This window comes from Mixophyes fleayi, chromosome 9 (genome assembly GCF_038048845.1).
Source record: "Mixophyes fleayi isolate aMixFle1 chromosome 9, aMixFle1.hap1, whole genome shotgun sequence".
NCBI classification, from domain to species: domain Eukaryota; kingdom Metazoa; phylum Chordata; class Amphibia; order Anura; family Limnodynastidae; genus Mixophyes; species Mixophyes fleayi.
The window spans coordinates 118,796,226-118,813,990 of NC_134410.1; the positions used below are offsets into that span (position 1 = coordinate 118,796,226).

General features: G+C 42.8%; 1 long non-coding RNA gene across 2 annotated transcripts in view; it reads left to right on the forward strand.

Annotated features, from left to right (window-relative positions):
• The window catches only part of LOC142101104 (uncharacterized), a 53,203-nt gene that overhangs the window by 809 nt on the left and 34,629 nt on the right, over positions 1-17,765 (forward strand). The gene's annotated exons all lie outside the window — the stretch shown is intronic.

A 17,765-nucleotide genomic window follows, 5' to 3' on the forward strand; every position in this document is an offset into this window, starting at 1 on the left:
GTCTTGTGTGCATACATTTATGTACACACTTTTGCCGACATTTTGATTTAAATGATCATAAAATACCAATAATATGCAGTGTGGATGCTACTAAACGTGTAACCAGAAGGCAGTTTCTGAGGTAATACAGACCTCTTGGTTCCTGGATTGGCGCTGGTGCGCCTAGTTTGCCACCATATTGCATGTGTTTATGGAGCATGATGGTACGTTTGTGAAGGAGTACACATTTGCATTTTTCCAATGGAAGAAGTTGGAGGAAGAGTTCCCTGCCACGTAGGCGCACTGGCGCACCTAGGTTTTTTCGGAGCAGTGCAAAAGCAATATTTAATTTTGTTGAGTGAGATTTTTGAAATGAGACAAAGCGGTGGATAGATCCATTTTGCTTTTATGAAGCCATCTCAGCTATTTTTTACTCCACAAAAACTCTTGAGTTTTGCACTAACTCAGATCTGGAGGAAATCAGGGGCAGATTAAAGCTGGGTTCACACTACAGAATTTTTCACCAACTTTTTATGCCGATCGATTTAACATGCGATCGATGTTCCGATCGCTCAGCCCATGGACTGCATACACACTAGCCTTGATTGAGAAGATAAAGGGAAGAGCGGACGTCCCTTTAGCGACTTTTTACAGCCATGTTGTCGTGAGCAATGATTGCAATTTCGTACACATTGGTGGGAAGTTTATACACACTACACAACGGAAACCAGATTGGAACGAAAATATTAAACGGTACGACCAACCAAATGAAGCGACAATCGTCCATTTGGGCAGACTTTCGACCATCGTGTCACTACACACACTGACCCGACTTTTGAACGAGCGGTCGTATGTCGGCTGGTTGAGCCGATTATTGGACGAAACCTAGCTTTACTAAACCTTCTAAAAAGAAAAAGTGGAGGTGTTGCCAATAGCAACCAATCTGATTCTAGCTATCATTTATCAGTTCCATTCTAGAACGCTAGAATCGGATTGGTTACCATGGGCAACACCTTCACTTATACGACACACTTTGCTCCATCCTAGTTGCACTTTAACTTGTAAGCTTCAAATACACAAAAGTGCTAGGTGCAATAAAGACAGTCCTGACGTTTCTTCACTGTCATGATTCATTTAAGACATAAATGCATACTTGCCAACATTTTTTTCTCCTTTTCCGGGAGATGCCGGCTGGGACGTGGGCGTGCAGGGGGCGGGGCTGCGAAATCGCGTCATTTTGGCCCCGCCCCCGTGACGGAATGACGCAAATCGCGTCATTTTACAGTGGGGGCGGGGCTAAACGCCGCGATTCCGGGTGAATCGCGGCGTTTAAACTAAATTTTTCCCCCTTCCTATCAGGGAGATTGCCACACTCGTCCGGGAGACTCTTGCAAAATGCGGGAGTCTCCCGGACAATCCGGGAGAGTTGGCAAGTATGCATAAATGAGGATAAACCGAGACATATTTTAGGAGAAAAACTGAAACTTTATCTAATGAAATGGGTGGCTATAAGCAGGAGGAAGTCGGACTTTGATGTGACATTTCCATTTTTACACAGTCCATCAGACCAGATTTTCCACCTCCCCGCAAATCTAAGCATGCTTTTAGTTTTCAAAGCAGTTTATAAGAGTAGAGGGTAGATATACACATAGAAGTGTGTTGGGTGGTGGACCAGCTTTTTTTTTTAATACAGCTTATAGTAAATTGGATTATGGACTTTGTTCAATGCAGAAGTGTATTTGACTCCACAATCTTCCTGCACCAGTTTGACTTTAGTCTCACAACACTACAGTGTGCTGTTAGAGGATCCTGCTACTTCAAATGTCAAATGTTCAACCTGTGGCTCACTGCTTATGTCCAAAACCCTCCTCCTATCATGACACTGGTCCTGAGAAATCCAGCCCGGTCCTCACATACACAATCATATATATTAATATGGGAAACTTCTCTTAGTGAAGTCTGAAACAGGCGCTGTTCTCTGCTCTGTACAGCATAGAACATGTTGTTCTAATGCTGTATAGATCAACTATGTTCCATAGATAAGGGACAGCACAGTGGTTTAGTGGTTAGCACTTCTGCCTCACAGCACTGGGGTCATGAGTTCAATTCCCAACCATGGCCTTATCTCTGCAGTCGTTTTCAGCCCACATATGCTGTGATTCTGGCTGCCATATTGCTTATGTGTGGCCACCTTTAGAATGTGCAACTTGATCAATTGTCACTGCTACTAAAGGTATCTTATACTAATGAAAATTACAACTAGTTATCTGGGCGGTTAGGTATAGGAACAACAATTCTATTGCTTAATAAAGATAGAAAATTGGTTGATGGGCGATACTTTGACTTACAATTTCAGATGGGTAACAAATCTACCCGCATGTCGAGAGACCTCTTAAATACTCGTTAAAAAAATGTGATAATTTGACATAAGCCCTCTTACCCATACTTGACAACTTTTCCTCGTTGGGTTCAGGGAGATCCCGGGAAAGGTGGACGTGCGGGGGCGGGGCTTGATGAATCGCATCATTTTGGCCCCGCCCCCTAAACGATTGTCACAATTTTGGGCAATTACGGCAGGAGGCGGGGCTAAGCTGACGCAATATTTGCGTCATTAAGCCCCCCCCCCGCCACTTATCTATTGCGGGGGCGAGAACCGGGAGGTTGCCCTGCTTTCCCTGGAGATCTGCCAGAAATGCGGGAGTCTCCCGGGAGAGTAGGCAACTATGCAGCTAATGAATCTCTAGAGACTGAAGTGTCTTTTACATTTCTGTCTCCATTACTGAAGTAATATTGTCTTACCTGTCAGTCTTTGATTAAATCTTGGTCTCCATGAAAATGGCCACCTCCATAGACATCAATACATGGACATAGGACACAAATTCTGAACTGTGTCATCATGCCACAGATGGCGAAGCCAACCACGTCTTGTACTGGCTCAGCATCAGGGAGAATGCCAGACTCTTCAGGGAGTGAGGGAGATCACCCCTATATCAGGGAGTCTCCCTGACATTCAGGGAGAGTTGGCAAGTATGCTCTTACCTCTATGTCTCTCTCTATTACCCAGTATTGTTTAATTACTGTGTTTAATCCCAATTGTAAAGCACTACAGAATATGCTGGCGCTCTCTAAGTAAATGTTAAAGATTATTAAGTTTTAACATAGCTTTTTCAGGCTTGCATTCTTGTGAACAGGCTTTTAAAAATAACTTTTCACTAACCAAATGATAAGCAGGATTTTTAGTTTTTCAGGTATAATTAAACTGATCAACACGTGTTCATATGACTATATAGTCTGCTTCTGTACTATTGTTAACGTATGATGACCCAATCAGCTCAGAGGATTTAAAAACGACATTTGTAGTGTAGTAGTGCCCCCTTGTTGCCAGAGTCTGGTAGTGCAGTATAGTATTACGTCATTCTACAGTCTCTTCAGACGCTGACTCAGGAGAATGGGATAAATGACTGGAGGGTAGGCAACAGATTCCATACACAGTGATGCAATGCCATAGAGAGCCAGGTAATCTAAGCAAGAAAGAAATTGTAGCACATTATCAGTTACTGGTTAGTTCAGCTACAGCAGGAATAACTAAAATGGTCTCAGTTTGTTTTAAAGGAAATATCCCATGGAAAAGAAGTTTGATATATACCGTTTGTTTCATTAATGTTGTGTTTCACACATATATTTTGTTGAGGTTTCTTTTGCTGTTGACTCTGTTCATTTTTTTTTACATGTGAATATTGTGCAGCTGTGATTACCTGTAGATGTGTTCTTGCACTGAAGCACTGAGAATGGTCTAATTGACAACATTCTGGTTCCAACATGCTGACTGTTCAAATGCTCTGGTTTGATTGGCTACAGGTTGATTCTTGCCTTGTGAATATTCTAATGGTCTGATTGGCTAAAATTTGATTCTAGCTCTGTGAATGTCTGATTGGCTACAGCATTATTCTAGCTCTGTAAATGTTCTAATGAGCTCATTGGCTACAGGATTATTCTAGCTCTGTGAATGTTCTAATGGTCTGATAGGCTACAGGTTGATTTTTTTATTCCAACTTGATGTTGAATCACTATGTAAGCATGCCAACTGTACCAACACCCTGAGATATCAAGTAGGAGACATTTGGCATATTCTACAGGTCTACACATAATCTGTTGCATGTTTTCACTTAAAACTGTGTGATCTACACAGCCAATATGTGCAGCCATTGGAATTTTAAAGGTTAAAATCACGTGACAACATCATATCAAAGTATGGCCTATTATTACATTTAGACTTAAGCCAGTGTTAGTCGCTGTCCCCGCTCTCAATCAATGCTGTGGGGATGGACACTTTTTCTGATCAGCAGTGCGCATCCCATTGCCTAGCAATCTTGCAATCTCCTGCCACATTCACTCTGCATGTGTGTTCTGGTGCTAGACAATGGGACGCATCCTTAGTTCTTGTATCGGCGGTCAGATTGATGTCACTGAACACTGATACTTTGATTGGACTGCCTATATAAGACCGCATCTGGCACTGATCCAGTGCCAGAGTATTAGATCACCTCTCCTGTGATCTGGTGTTGATTCTTGGTTCTGATTCTGCTTTGGTATCCTGGTTCTGACTTCGGACTGATCTTGACTACTTCTTCTCCTTCTGCAAAGGCTGGCAACTCGTCTAGATACCATTCAGACCTTTCTTAGACCTCCAGTACAAGCCTCTCCTTCGTCTGCACCAGCTGTTGTGATTCCTTTGCCATCCAATTTGCTCATCCTACTGTGGACATATTTGATGGAGACCCCAAAAAATGGGGATTTCTCAAGCAATGTCCAATAAGGTTAGCGCTTTCCCCAGAAAACTTTTAATCAGAAAGGGCCAAGGTTGCGTACATGATCTCCTTGCTGTCTGGCTAGGCTCTCGCTTGGGCATTGCCTCTACGGGAACGCAATGATGCTATTCTGCAGAATTCCGTGGTATTTATTGAGGCCTTCAAGAAGATCTTTGACAAGCCTGGCAGAGTTTCATCAGTCATCCCCTGTTGCTTAAGCGCCGACAGGGTTCCATGTCAGTGGGTCAATACTCGGTGCAATTCCGCACACACCTCTGAAATCTGGTGGAATAACGAGGCCTTAGTGGCGTCATTTTGGCAAGTCTTGACAGACCGCATTAAGGTTGAACTGGCTTCCAGGGAATTTCCTTCAGACCTCGATGGGTTAATCTCCCTCTGCATCAGGACTAACATCTGCTTCAGGGAACGGACCCAGGAAAAGGAACATTCCCGTTGCTCATTTGCCCGACTGGCACCAAGATTCCAGAATCCTCCCATAACCCGTGAGGAGCCCATGGAAGTGGGTCACTCTCGTGTTTCACAGGAGGAACGAGAGTGGAGATTTACGAACAATTTATTCCTTTATTGTGCTGAATCCAGCCACCTTTTGTTGAATTGCCCAAAGAGACCGGGAAATGTCAAATCCTAACTAGCACTAGGGAGGATGAGTTAGGAGTTACGACTTAATCTCCCTTTGTCAAAAATTGTTCCAACTTTCTTATGCCTGTTATGGTCCACTCACCAAGAGGTCCCATTTCGCTCTCTGCCTTTGTAGACTCCGGCTTCTGCTGGTAATTTTATTTCCGCCTCTCTGGCTGCGGACCTTCAATTGTCTCACTATACCCTTGGAGCATCCTCGGATACCATTATATTGACTGCCAAGGATGGTAATTGAGTCATCAATGGGTCTGTCTCCAAATGTACCCTCCCAGTATGCATCCAGGTAGTAGGGTCACTCCACTCTGAATGGATCAGCCTACTAATCCTATCACAGGCAATTAACTCCATCATTCTTGACTTGCCATGACTTCTTAGACCTGCCTCCAGTCAGTTATTTCCCGGGACCTTTCAGATCTGTTTGTCAAGCCCAGTCCTCTGGTTCTTTTCTGCCACCTATCTATGCTTTATTTCAGGATGTCTTCTGTAAGGCTGCAACTTAAGAATTACCACATTACTTTCCCAGGAAGACCATTCCCCGTGGTTATGTCTACTCACTCTCACTGTTCAAAACACAGGCCGTGTCTGAATACATTTCAGAGAATCTAAAATGCAGTTTCATCCACAAGTCTTCTTGTCCGTCAGGAGCCGGCTTCTTCTTCGGCACTGTCAGCTCAGCGACATAACTATAAAGAACCTCTGCCAGTTGCCTCATCACCGAACTCCTTAACCGCATCTGCGGAGCCAAAATTTTTACTAAACTAGGTTTATGAGGTGTTTAAAATCTCGTTTGAATCAGTCAGGGTGATAAATGGAAAACTGCCTTCAACTTGCGTCATGGTCACTACGAATACCAGGTGATGACGTTTGATCTCAGTAATGCTCTAGCAGTCTTCAAATCCAAGGACTTGTGAATGAGACTTCTCAGGACCTTTTGTACCATTGTGTAATTGTTTATCTTGATCTAATCCAAAGATTTAAACCCCCGCCGTAACCAGGTGAGGGAGGTTCTCAGTTTTCTCCGGTACCATTGTCTCTATTGCAAGTGTCACGGGCACTAGGAGTCTTTGCCCAGGATATCACCAGATGATGGACTTACCAGAGTAATATAGCTGGTACTATGGTTCTCTGGTAGCAGGGTGACAACGGAACAGGAGAATCAGCAGATGGTGAGAGAATGCTCAAGGAAAGTCTATGACTAGCAGCAACTGGTAATGAGTAGATGAATGTACACGAGGAACCAGATGGACAAGTAAACGTGAGGAAAGTCAGTGGTCTGCGTATAGCAAGTTGTACCACTGCTATAGTGAGGAGGAATGTCCAGGAATAGCGAGGAGGTAGTGAGAGTCAGCGGTCTGCGTATAGCAAGTTGTACCGCTGTCTATAGTGAAGGAATGGAATCCAGGTGAAGGTAGGTAACAGGGAAGTCAGTGGTCTGCGTATAGCAAGTTGTACCACTGCTTATGTGAGAGGATACTTGAAACTGGTGTCACAGGGAACAGGAGTCAGTGGTCTGCGTCAGCAAGTTGTACCACTGCTATATATATGTGAGGAGGGGCACGAGGAGATGAATGTAATGCAGAGTATACACGGGGCACACAGAACTTGATCCCACGATGATATCCACAATACAACAATAACTGACAAGCGCTGCTTGAAGTATACAAAGTCACAATAGCTATCCAGGCAATAGGAAACAAAGTCAATGGTAACAATAGCTTCAGTGGATAGGAGGCTCCGGAGAAGAACACAACTCAGTCCAGATGGATATGCAATACAAAAGCAAAGTCAATGGAAAGTATGCATACCGCGGTTCAGGAGAGCAGGCTGTCAGAGAGACGTGCAGGGATACCTGAACGGCTGAAGGCCGGCAGGCGGTGAGACCACTGGAGGGAGGAAGCGGTAATCAGGTTGGTGCAGCGCACGGCAGGTAATCCAGAATCAACGAAGCAATACTCAGGAAGCAGTAGTAAGTGAAACTGGAAACATGATGAACACGGGAGAGTTGAGGCTGTCTGGTATCCAGTAGTAGTGGTGGAGGCAGCGGAGAGCTGACACGATAAACACAGGAGAGTTGAGACGATCTGGAACTCTGTAGTAGTAACGGAGGCAGCGGAGAGCAGACACGCTGAACACAAGAGAGTTGAGACGAACTGGAGTCCGGTAGTAGTAGCAGATAGGAATCAGCTGAGTGCAGACACGATGAACACAGGAGAGTTGAAACGAACTGGAGTCCGGTAGTAGTAGCAGATAGGAATCAGCTGAGTGCAGGCACGATGAACACAGGAGAGTTGAAGTGGTCTGGAAACCACAATAGCAGTAAACAGGAATCAGCAGGATCTGAATACACGAGGAAACACAGGAACACCTTCAGAGGCTCATGGGGAATGAGACTCCAAGATCAGGCAACCAGGTAATGATCACAGGTGGTTTAAATAGGGAGGGTTGCCTGATCATCCAATCAATTTAAAGCAACAGGTACTGAAGGTTTGATAAGGGCTGCACATGCGCAGACCCTCAGGATGGCGGACAGCCACGGTTCCTGAACACACGGGAAATGGCACTCACAGTCCGGTGAGTGACAGCAAGCTGGTGAAATGTCTCTTTGAACAAGAAAAAATTATCTTTGGTTATATAGTATCAGGACAGGGTCTGCAGGTGGTTCCAGAGAAAGAGGCTCCAATCCTTAATAGGCCACAACCGTCAGGTCTTAAGGCTATTCAGCAGTTTTTGAGATTCGATAACTACTATCGACAGTCTCTGTGATTCCCTGTAACAGAGCCCCTCACAAAACCGGGGCATTCCTTATAGATGGTGATGCCTTCGCTGTAGGGGTTGGTGTGGTTCTATCTTAAAAGGATACATCATGGATATTTCATCCCTGTGGGGTTTTCTCCAAGAAGTTCTCGGCAGCAGAGAAGAACTACAAGATAGAGGATAAGGAACTGATAGTGATTAAGGCAGCACTTGAGGAATGACGACACCTCCTAGAGTGGGGAGCTCATCCTGTCACTGTATTTACCGACTATAAGAACTTAATCTACCTCCAAACAGCTTATTGTCTCAACCTAAGGCAGACAAGATGGTCTGTATTCTTTGCACATTTTCATTTTATCCTTACCTATAGAGCAAAGAATCAAAATAAGAATCAGAGAGGTGATGCTCTCTCTCATTACATTGACACTTCAGATCTTCAGACCACTCCAAACCAGTTCTGGATCCAGGCAGCAGCCTAGCGCTAACTGGTACCTCTCCCAAAACTCCACCAGTTGGTCGCTCCTTCCTAAATCCCAAATTAAAAGTGCTTACTTGTCTCATGTCCCGAAATTATCAGGACATGCAGGAGTTAAAAAGTTCTTCGCTCTGGTTTCTAGGTACTACTGGTGGCTCACTCTTCTTCATGAGTCCAGCAATATATCCAATAGTGTACCATCTGTGCTTGGGATAAAATTCCCAAGCAAACTCCATTGGGTCCCCTTCGGCTGTTGCCTATTCCCGACAAACTATGGTCCATCATCTCCATGGACTTCATTACTGATCTGCTTGAGAGAAAAGGCTTTAACACAGTCTGGGTAAAATGGCTCACTTCGTATCACTCAAAGGACTACCCTCCACTCCAACCCTGGCCACGCTCTTTATTAAAGAGGTTTTTTTCGTCTCCATGGTTGTCCTCAGGAAATCCTTTTGGATCCAGCTGTTCAGTTTATCTCCTGGTTTTGGAGGCCATTTTTCAAGGAACTGGTAATTAATCAATCACCCTAAGGTAGGCACAGAGGTTGAATCAAGACCTAGAATTGTTCCCGAGCAATTCGCTTCTGACAATCAGATTAACTACCAGGCGCCATCCCCGCTCTCCTCCTATGCCATGGGGATGGACGACTTCTCTGACCAGCAATGCATGTCCTGTTGCCTAGTAACGGTACATTACTTCCAAATTCATTGTCACATTCACTGTGTATGTGCGTTCCATTGCTAGGCAATGGGTCGCATCCTAGTTCTTGTCTTGGCGCTCAGTTTGACATCACTGACTGCTGATACCTTGATTGGACTGCCTACATAAGGCAGGCTCTGGCACTGATCCAGTGCCAAAGCATTAGATCATCTCCCCTGTGAGCTGTTGTTGGTTCCTGTGTTCACTACTCCTTGGTTCTGATTCAGCTTTGGTATCCTGGTTCTGACTTTGGCCTTATTTTGACTATTCTTTTGCCTTACATATTGGTTCTTTTGGGATCTTCCGGTTTGACCTTGGCAACCCAAACTACTCTTCTGATTTCTTTTTGGAACTTCATTTCCTGTTCTGGTTCCGTCCCGGCTTGTCCACTACTCTCTACTCATGACTCCAGCTAATTCACAAGCGACTGGCATTGTGGACCCAAACTGCACGTCCCACTCAGCTAAGACCAAACCTCTTTGAAGGGGTCCCTGAGAAAACCGGGTGCGTGTTGTACCTCGCACCTCTTTGTCCAGTTGTGTCAATTGCTGGCAGGTCCACATCCATTTATCCTAGTGGTAATGACGATGGATATGTCTCCAGTATATTAGAACTTTATATGGTATAAAATTATAAGCCACTATATGTAGTGGAATCGGTTTTAGTTAACATTTATGAAAGGCGGTGTAATTACTTTGGTGCGTGAGATTTAGACCATGTCTTGTGGACCTGTGAAGGGTCATATAGATTTTAGGTGGCGTAGTAGAAAATTTGCCAACAAAATTTGTTGATCATTATAGGCAATATCTGTAATGCCATCACATCTATTACATCAAAATGGTGATGGCAGCGAAAATCTGTACAAATTAAGATATCAGTCAGAATTAATATCAAATGAAGCACTCTGTACATATAAAGACTCAATATTTGTGGTATGTGATTAAATAATGTTGGTGGCTTTTAAACTTCACTCAAAACACTAGAAATATTTGTGACAAGTGGGTGAAGGGAAGTAATGTTCCAGTGCCTATTGCAGGCAGTACTTAGTGTGGGAATGTTGTCTCCATCCTTTAGCAGAGTACAAGCAGGTTAAACTTGTCGTCATATGGGAACATGAAGAGTTAAATAAGAAAGAATAATGGTGTCAACTGGTGATAACTGCACATTATGAAAGAAAGCAGCAAATTACTCTCAAGGTGCTGGATGCAGCTAATGTGGTGATCTTTCTGCACTCGTCTGTGTTCCTGGGGGTCCGGTCTATGGAGAACGGGTCTCAACTGGAGGTCAGAGGAGTTTTCTCCTATTTCTCCTGGTGTGTTGCTTTGACCTGTGTTTCTACTTATATGTCTGGATAGGACATATGAGGCTGAGCACCTCCGGGGGTCAGAGGTGCATGTGTTAAGCTCTTCCAATCAGGGCTCAGTACACACTGCTCTGACTCCAGGGGCAAACGCAGGATTTGTAAGGGGGGTTTCTACACCACGCCACCAGTGGGCGTGACCAGTATGCATGGGGGTGTGGCTATAATTTTAGACAGTGCTTGGCTGCTCTCCAACTTTCCCTATCCCCATAATATACATGGGCAATGCTGCGTGCACTACTGTTAGGTGCACGCAGTTCTCTCTTTTCAAGCAGAGCCGTGTGAAGCAAGGATAGGGTCCAGCCACCTCAATTATACAGATCCCCAGGCTTGGAGGGGGGTTTCCAGACCCCCCCCCACGATTTGCCTATGGACTCCTAGTGCTTAGTCATAAGTGATTGGGGCCTAGTCACTAGAGCAACAGAGCAGCAGGAAGGACCGTCCCTGCTGCTGTTGGTATTGCCCGTCGGGCCTGTAGCCGGCCTCCTTTGTCCTTGAATTACCACTTCAGGTGATCAGAATCTTTGAAGTTCCGCCCCCTACTCCTGCTGGAATCTAGGCCCGCGTTGATTTATTTTAGTTTTCAATGATAAAAAAAAGAATTAAAAAGCAGGTGGCAGGCATGTACCCTAGAACCCACCAAGCCCTAGGCAGCCACCTGCACTGCCTAATGCATAATACAACCCAGCTAGTAGAGTGCAGTTGTCCAGGTGATGCCTTACCCCTACCTGGGCTCAGATCACATGCTTATTTATTATGCAATATCCTGCATCACAGGGTCAAGGGACCAGATCCCTTCCGGCATCATTGCGGCATGGTTAATGCTCTCTGAGGCCCGTTAACGGTGATTGTCAGATGCCATTTTACTCCATGTCTAATAATAATCCTACTGATTTTGAGAGGACCGTTATCTGGCCTTGATGCATTTTTGGGACAGCACACACAGCTATATCAGAGCCGTAACTTAAAATTGATGCACTTTGGGCGAGAATGAAAACTGCCGCCCCCCTTTGCCCTTAATTTTAACCAAATGAACCTAAAATATTCATAAACTGTGCCCTTCGCCTCAGCGTTGTGCCCTGAGGCGGTCACCCCTCTGGAACTGCCCTAGTCACGGCTCTGAGCTATATTATGTCAATTGACCAATATCTGCTGCAATATAGCAGCTAACGCAGCTGTAGACGTCTCACTGCATCATGTTCAGCTAAATAGGTGCAATCAAGTGCTACACACTGACGTGCTGGGTTATCCTGATATATTTTAGAAATGAAGGACTGTCTTTATCTAGAACTCTACAACTAATCCATAGAGGAATCATTTGTTAATAGATGGCAATATATGTTTTAGGGCCATTCTAAAAAGAAACTTCATTCAAAATCGATGCGAACATCAGATTAACTGTAATACCCAGATCATCCTGTGAGTGTCAGTGTTGCTATATACATACAGCTATTAGCAATCGGGAAACAGGGTTACTTCTCCTGGCTACCAGGCAAAATAAGTCCAATCAACATAAGAAAGAATAAGGACATTCCAGCCAAACAATTAATATATAACTATACAGGTCATTTATAAAGCGTAAAAAAAACCTCAGCGCAGAAGAGCTTTTCAAGCAATGTGTTCAACACACAGACAACAGCCATCAGGGCTGCCCTCACTAATATTGAGGCCCAGTACAAATTATACAGGCAGGGACCCCTCTCCCCCTCCGAAAATTACATTGCCACACCCACAGCACTCATCTCAAAATCCTTCCACATGCCAACCTCTTCCCATCCACTTAAAATACACGGGCAATGTTGCATGCACCTAACATCTCCCCCCACATGAGCAGTGTAATTTGAAGCAGGACATACCTCCCAAATATCCTTGCAGTCAAGGTCGGGAATGCACCACCAGAATCAGGACAGCTGTCAGACTGTCCTGCTCCCTCTCACCTGTTCTTGCCGTTTTCACTACCTGCTGTTCCTCGTGTCTTAAGCTCGGTTGCTGCTTTGTCTGGACCATGGAATGTTGGGTCCCTGTTTGGAAAAAAGGATCGGTACATAGCAACGAGTGACCACTCTAGGCCTTCCCCACCCAGCCCTGACGTTACATCAGTAGCACCCACATTTAATAATTAGACCTCCCTCTCTGTAACCAACCCAACATAAAATTAATAGCATTGACATTTAATAAATAGACCTATTTCGCCCAACCAGTCCCAACATTAAATTAATAGCATTCACAGTTAATAAATAGACCTATTTCCTCCCTACATGCTCTGCTATTACATTTTATAGTATTCCCACACTTCTCCCCCCAAGAGTCCCAACATTAAACTAAAATCATTTACATTTAATCATTAAACCCATTACCCCCCATTCTGTCCAGGCTTTAAATAATTTGTATTCAAATTTTAAAAATAGCCCTCCTCCCCCTAAAATCGGCTCCACATTCAATTAATAGCCCCCAAACCACAACATCAATTAATAAGCAGTCCCATTACCCCACTTTAAATGAATAGGTACTACCATGACCCCACTAAATTTAAATCCCCTCATTAAATAAATTGTTCCTACTAATAAATGCAACTACTAATATATGAATATCTCCCACCTCACCATTACATTAATAGCCCAGCCTCCACCCCCATTACAGTAAGAGCCGCAGTCAGACTTGTTCTTCACCCTCCAGTTTTCCTAGTTCTATCTTGTGTTTTAATCCCCTCTCTATGCTTCTTCAGCTGATGCAATGTCAGAGAGGCAGACTCTTCTGTCTGCCTCTCGTTTCCTGGGAGGGTGCGCAGGTCATGTGGTCAGCGCCCCACATGAGAGTGGATGTTAGCAGAGGAGAAGGCACATGCAGGAACAGATGTACTGATCCGTTCCTCTGCAGATCCTGCCGCACAAAGTGTAGTAAATTGTCTCGTGTCGCTTGCCGTATCACAGGAGAAACATGTAAAAAGATGTGTGTTTGTGGTGGGGTGGGGAGGAACAGGCGACGGTGGGCCCTCTATTCCCCTTACACCTGTACCCCTTTGATGGCGGTCCTGACTTCAACATGTAGACACTGGTTCTAATACAAAACATTTATTATTAAGCACTGCTGACTATGCTGGAACTATATACATAAATGTATATAATAAACATAATGTACAGCTACAAAAAGTTAATTTCTGGGATTTTTATCTGTCCAGCAGGGGGCAGCATGACCTCCTAAATATAAGAAGTTTTCAAATCACTGCAGTTTATAAGATAGATATACACATAGATAGTGAATAGATAGATATGATATAGATAGATAGATAGATAGATAGATAGATATGATATAGATAGACATGTAGATAGTGAATAGATAGATATGATATAGATAGATAGATAGATAGATATGATATAGATAGACATGTAGATAGTGAATAGATAGATATGATATAGATAGATAGATAGATATGATATAGATAGACATGTAGATAGATATGATATAGATATATAGATAGATATGATATAGATAGACATGTAGATAGTGAATAGATAGATATGATATAGATAGATAGATAGATATGATATAGATAGACATGTAGATAGATATGATATAGATATATAGATAGATATGATATAGATAGACATGTAGATAGTGAATAGATAGATATGATATAGATAGATAGATAGATATGATATAGATAGACATGTAGATAGTGAATAGATAGATATGATATAGATAGATAGATATGATATAGATAGACATGTAGATAGTGAATAGATAGATATGATATAGATAGATAGATATGATATAGATAGACATGTAGATAGTGAATAGACAGATATGATATAGATAGACATGTAGATAGTGAATAGATAGTTAGATATGATATAGATAGATATGATATAGATAGACATGTAGATAATGAATAGATAGATATGACATAGATAGATATATAGATAGTGAATAGATAGATAGATAATGAATAGATAAACAGATACTGCAACAGATAGATATATATGAGATGAATAAATGTTTCCACTTAAGAGCAAAATCAGGAAAACTTGTGCGCTGCCTGCACTTAGCTAGGAACGCCCCGATGCTGCTATTTTTGCCAACAAAACCATGTGATACTGCATTAAACTGGGTGCTGTTGCCCACAAGTAGGCCTGTGACATCACGAAAGAGCATTTGTACTACAGTTTTACACTTTTGCATATAGAGTATCTTAATGACAACAAAACTATTGAACACTTTACATGTTTTCATTACTTTGATTTGAAGGTCACTGATATTCACAGCAAGGTACATGAGAGCTCACAGTAAGAGCCCAGAGAGCGGAGTCAGTAACATTTCACGTAAAGTTCCAAGCCAGCTATTTCCTAAACTCATCTTTGTTACCGGTTCAATTCGCTGTTTTGTTTGTTTGTTTGTTTATCTCACACCCCGTTATGTTACATTTCTCTCCAAAACCTTCCCCATTACTTTATAACATCCATCGCACATTTCCCGTTTGTTGTCTTTTGTAAAAGTACTGGGAAATTTTTATGCATCAATAATATATAGACAAAGCATCTCTGTGCCAGCCTAGGCCCTGAGGCTGTTCTGGAATTATGCAAGGCCTGTCAGTAACCCCTCAGTTAGTGGAAGGCAGGAGAGGGAAGGGGGGGATTGTAGAAAGAAAAGAAGGCTTGGAAAATGATCATTAATTTTTTTTCTAATTTGCATTCTTCATGTTGAATAATGGATTGGCTCTGACTATTTTTCCTCCTCTCCGATGTCTCTGATAGATCTGCTTGTCAGGGTAAGTGATACAGTATTTCTGGCCATTCCGATGGGCAGGACACGGGAACGCAAGATTTAAACTCCTTAACTGCTGGAAGGTTAGTTCAATGAGCAGATTGAACTACAAGTACAAGCAAGCTCTGCTATTCCATCAAATTTTCTGATCACCTCTTATCTCTGCATGATAATGTCGTCCTAACCGGGGTATGGCCGTATTTCCCAGTACACATTTTTAATTTTGGGCAGGTTTTGCTGTGCGAATTAAAGACAACATAAAAATATGGTATGACACCCCACTTTCATATCTAGCAGAGTCGTAAGAGTCCGGTGTCTGGGACCATCATTGTTTGTTTATTCCCCAACCGTGGGAGAATTTTGAGGTTAAGTGCTCTCGGCACCTCTGGTGTCAACAGCACTGATTGGACAACTGACGCACCATCCAATCAGTCTTCTCAATATGAGAGCGCAGTGAGGTGACAAAAGCACTGATATTTAAATGTTTCCTGGCACCTGTGAATGAATTTTTCCATATAGACTGTACATCAAATTTAACAGGGACAGTTAAGCAGGATGGGTCAGTTGGACTCAACAGAGGAACTGTTGGGAAGAATGTTGAAGACAAGTCAGCATTGGAAGAATAACATATATATATATATATATATATATATATATATATATATATATATATATATATATATATATATAATCATCATCATCACCACCATTTATTTATATAGCGCCACTAATTCCGCAGTGCTGTACAGAGAACTCACTCACATCAGTCCCTGCCCCATTGGAGCTTACAGTCTAAATTCCATAACACACACTCAGAAGGACGCACACACACAGAAGGACACACACACATATTATATATATATATATATATATATATATATATATATATACATTTAAGGATGGACTATAGCAACACTTGAAGCAAGACATGGCCATATTTTGAATGATATTAGTATACTAGTTAATGCATATGATTCTTAGTAGCTGTGTAGTTTAACCATTTTAGTATCACGCACTTTAGATTCCTCATCATCGTTTGTTTATATGGAGCCTGACATAATCAGAGAGAAGTAACAAACATAAAAGCAGTATACATAATAACAGGAACAAGGGTACAGTTGAGCAGAATAATAAATCCATGGATGCAATTAACAGAACAAATTGTATAACATACAGAAAAAAAATCAGCATAAGACATAACAGGGACAAGAGTGGACAGACTTGAGATATAGGATAGAGGGCCCTGCCAGTGACAGCTTACATTACAGAGGTTTTCACCACCTCCTGGTCCTACCATCAGTGTAAAACAGATTAGGGGGTAAATGTATCAAGCCGAGAGTTTTCCGGCGGGTTTGAAAAACCAATCAGATTCTAGCTGTCATTTATTTAGTACATTCTACAAAATGATAGCTAGAATCTGATAGGCAACATCTACACTTTTCAAACCTGCTGGAAAACTCTCAGCTTGATACATTTACCCCTAGATGTCTTCTTATTGTTTTTCAACTCTTCCAGTAGCTGTGTTCACTTCATCAGCCTACTGCATCATCATCATCACCATTTATTTATATAGCGCCACTGATTCCGCAGCGCTGTACAGAAAACTCACTCACATCGGTCCCTGCCCCATTGGAGCTTACAGTCTAAATTCCCTAACATACAGAGGGAGAGAGAGAGAGAGAGAGAGACTAGGGTAAATTTTGATAGCAGCCAATCAGTATATCAGTATGTTTTTGGAGTGTGGGAGGAAGCCGGAGCACCCAGAGGAAACCCAGGCAAACATGGGGAGAATATACAAACTCCACACAGATAAGGCCATGGTTGGGAATTGAACTCATGACCCCAGCGCTGTGAGGCAGAGGAGCTAACTACTGAGCCACTGTGCTGCCCCAAATTTGGGGAAATTTGTATCCATTAGAGCCCTGTAAATGGGAGGGTTGTGACACTCAAGCCTGGGTCTCCAGATCAAATAAAAACATACTGATTACAGGTTAATTGGCTGCTATTAAATTGACCGAAGTCTCTCTCTCTTTCTGTGTGTGTATATTAGGGAATTTAGACTATAAGCTCCAATGGGGCAGGGACTGATGTGAGTGAGTTCTCTGTACAGCGCTGCGGAATCAGTGGCGCTATATAAATATATGGTGACAATGATACAAATTTGCCATACGTGATTGTCCTGCTTGGGTCAGACTGGTAGGAGTATGATCATTCATTATGACTCAACCATAACTTTCCCCTTCTTGTTGTAATGGAAAATCGTTATTAT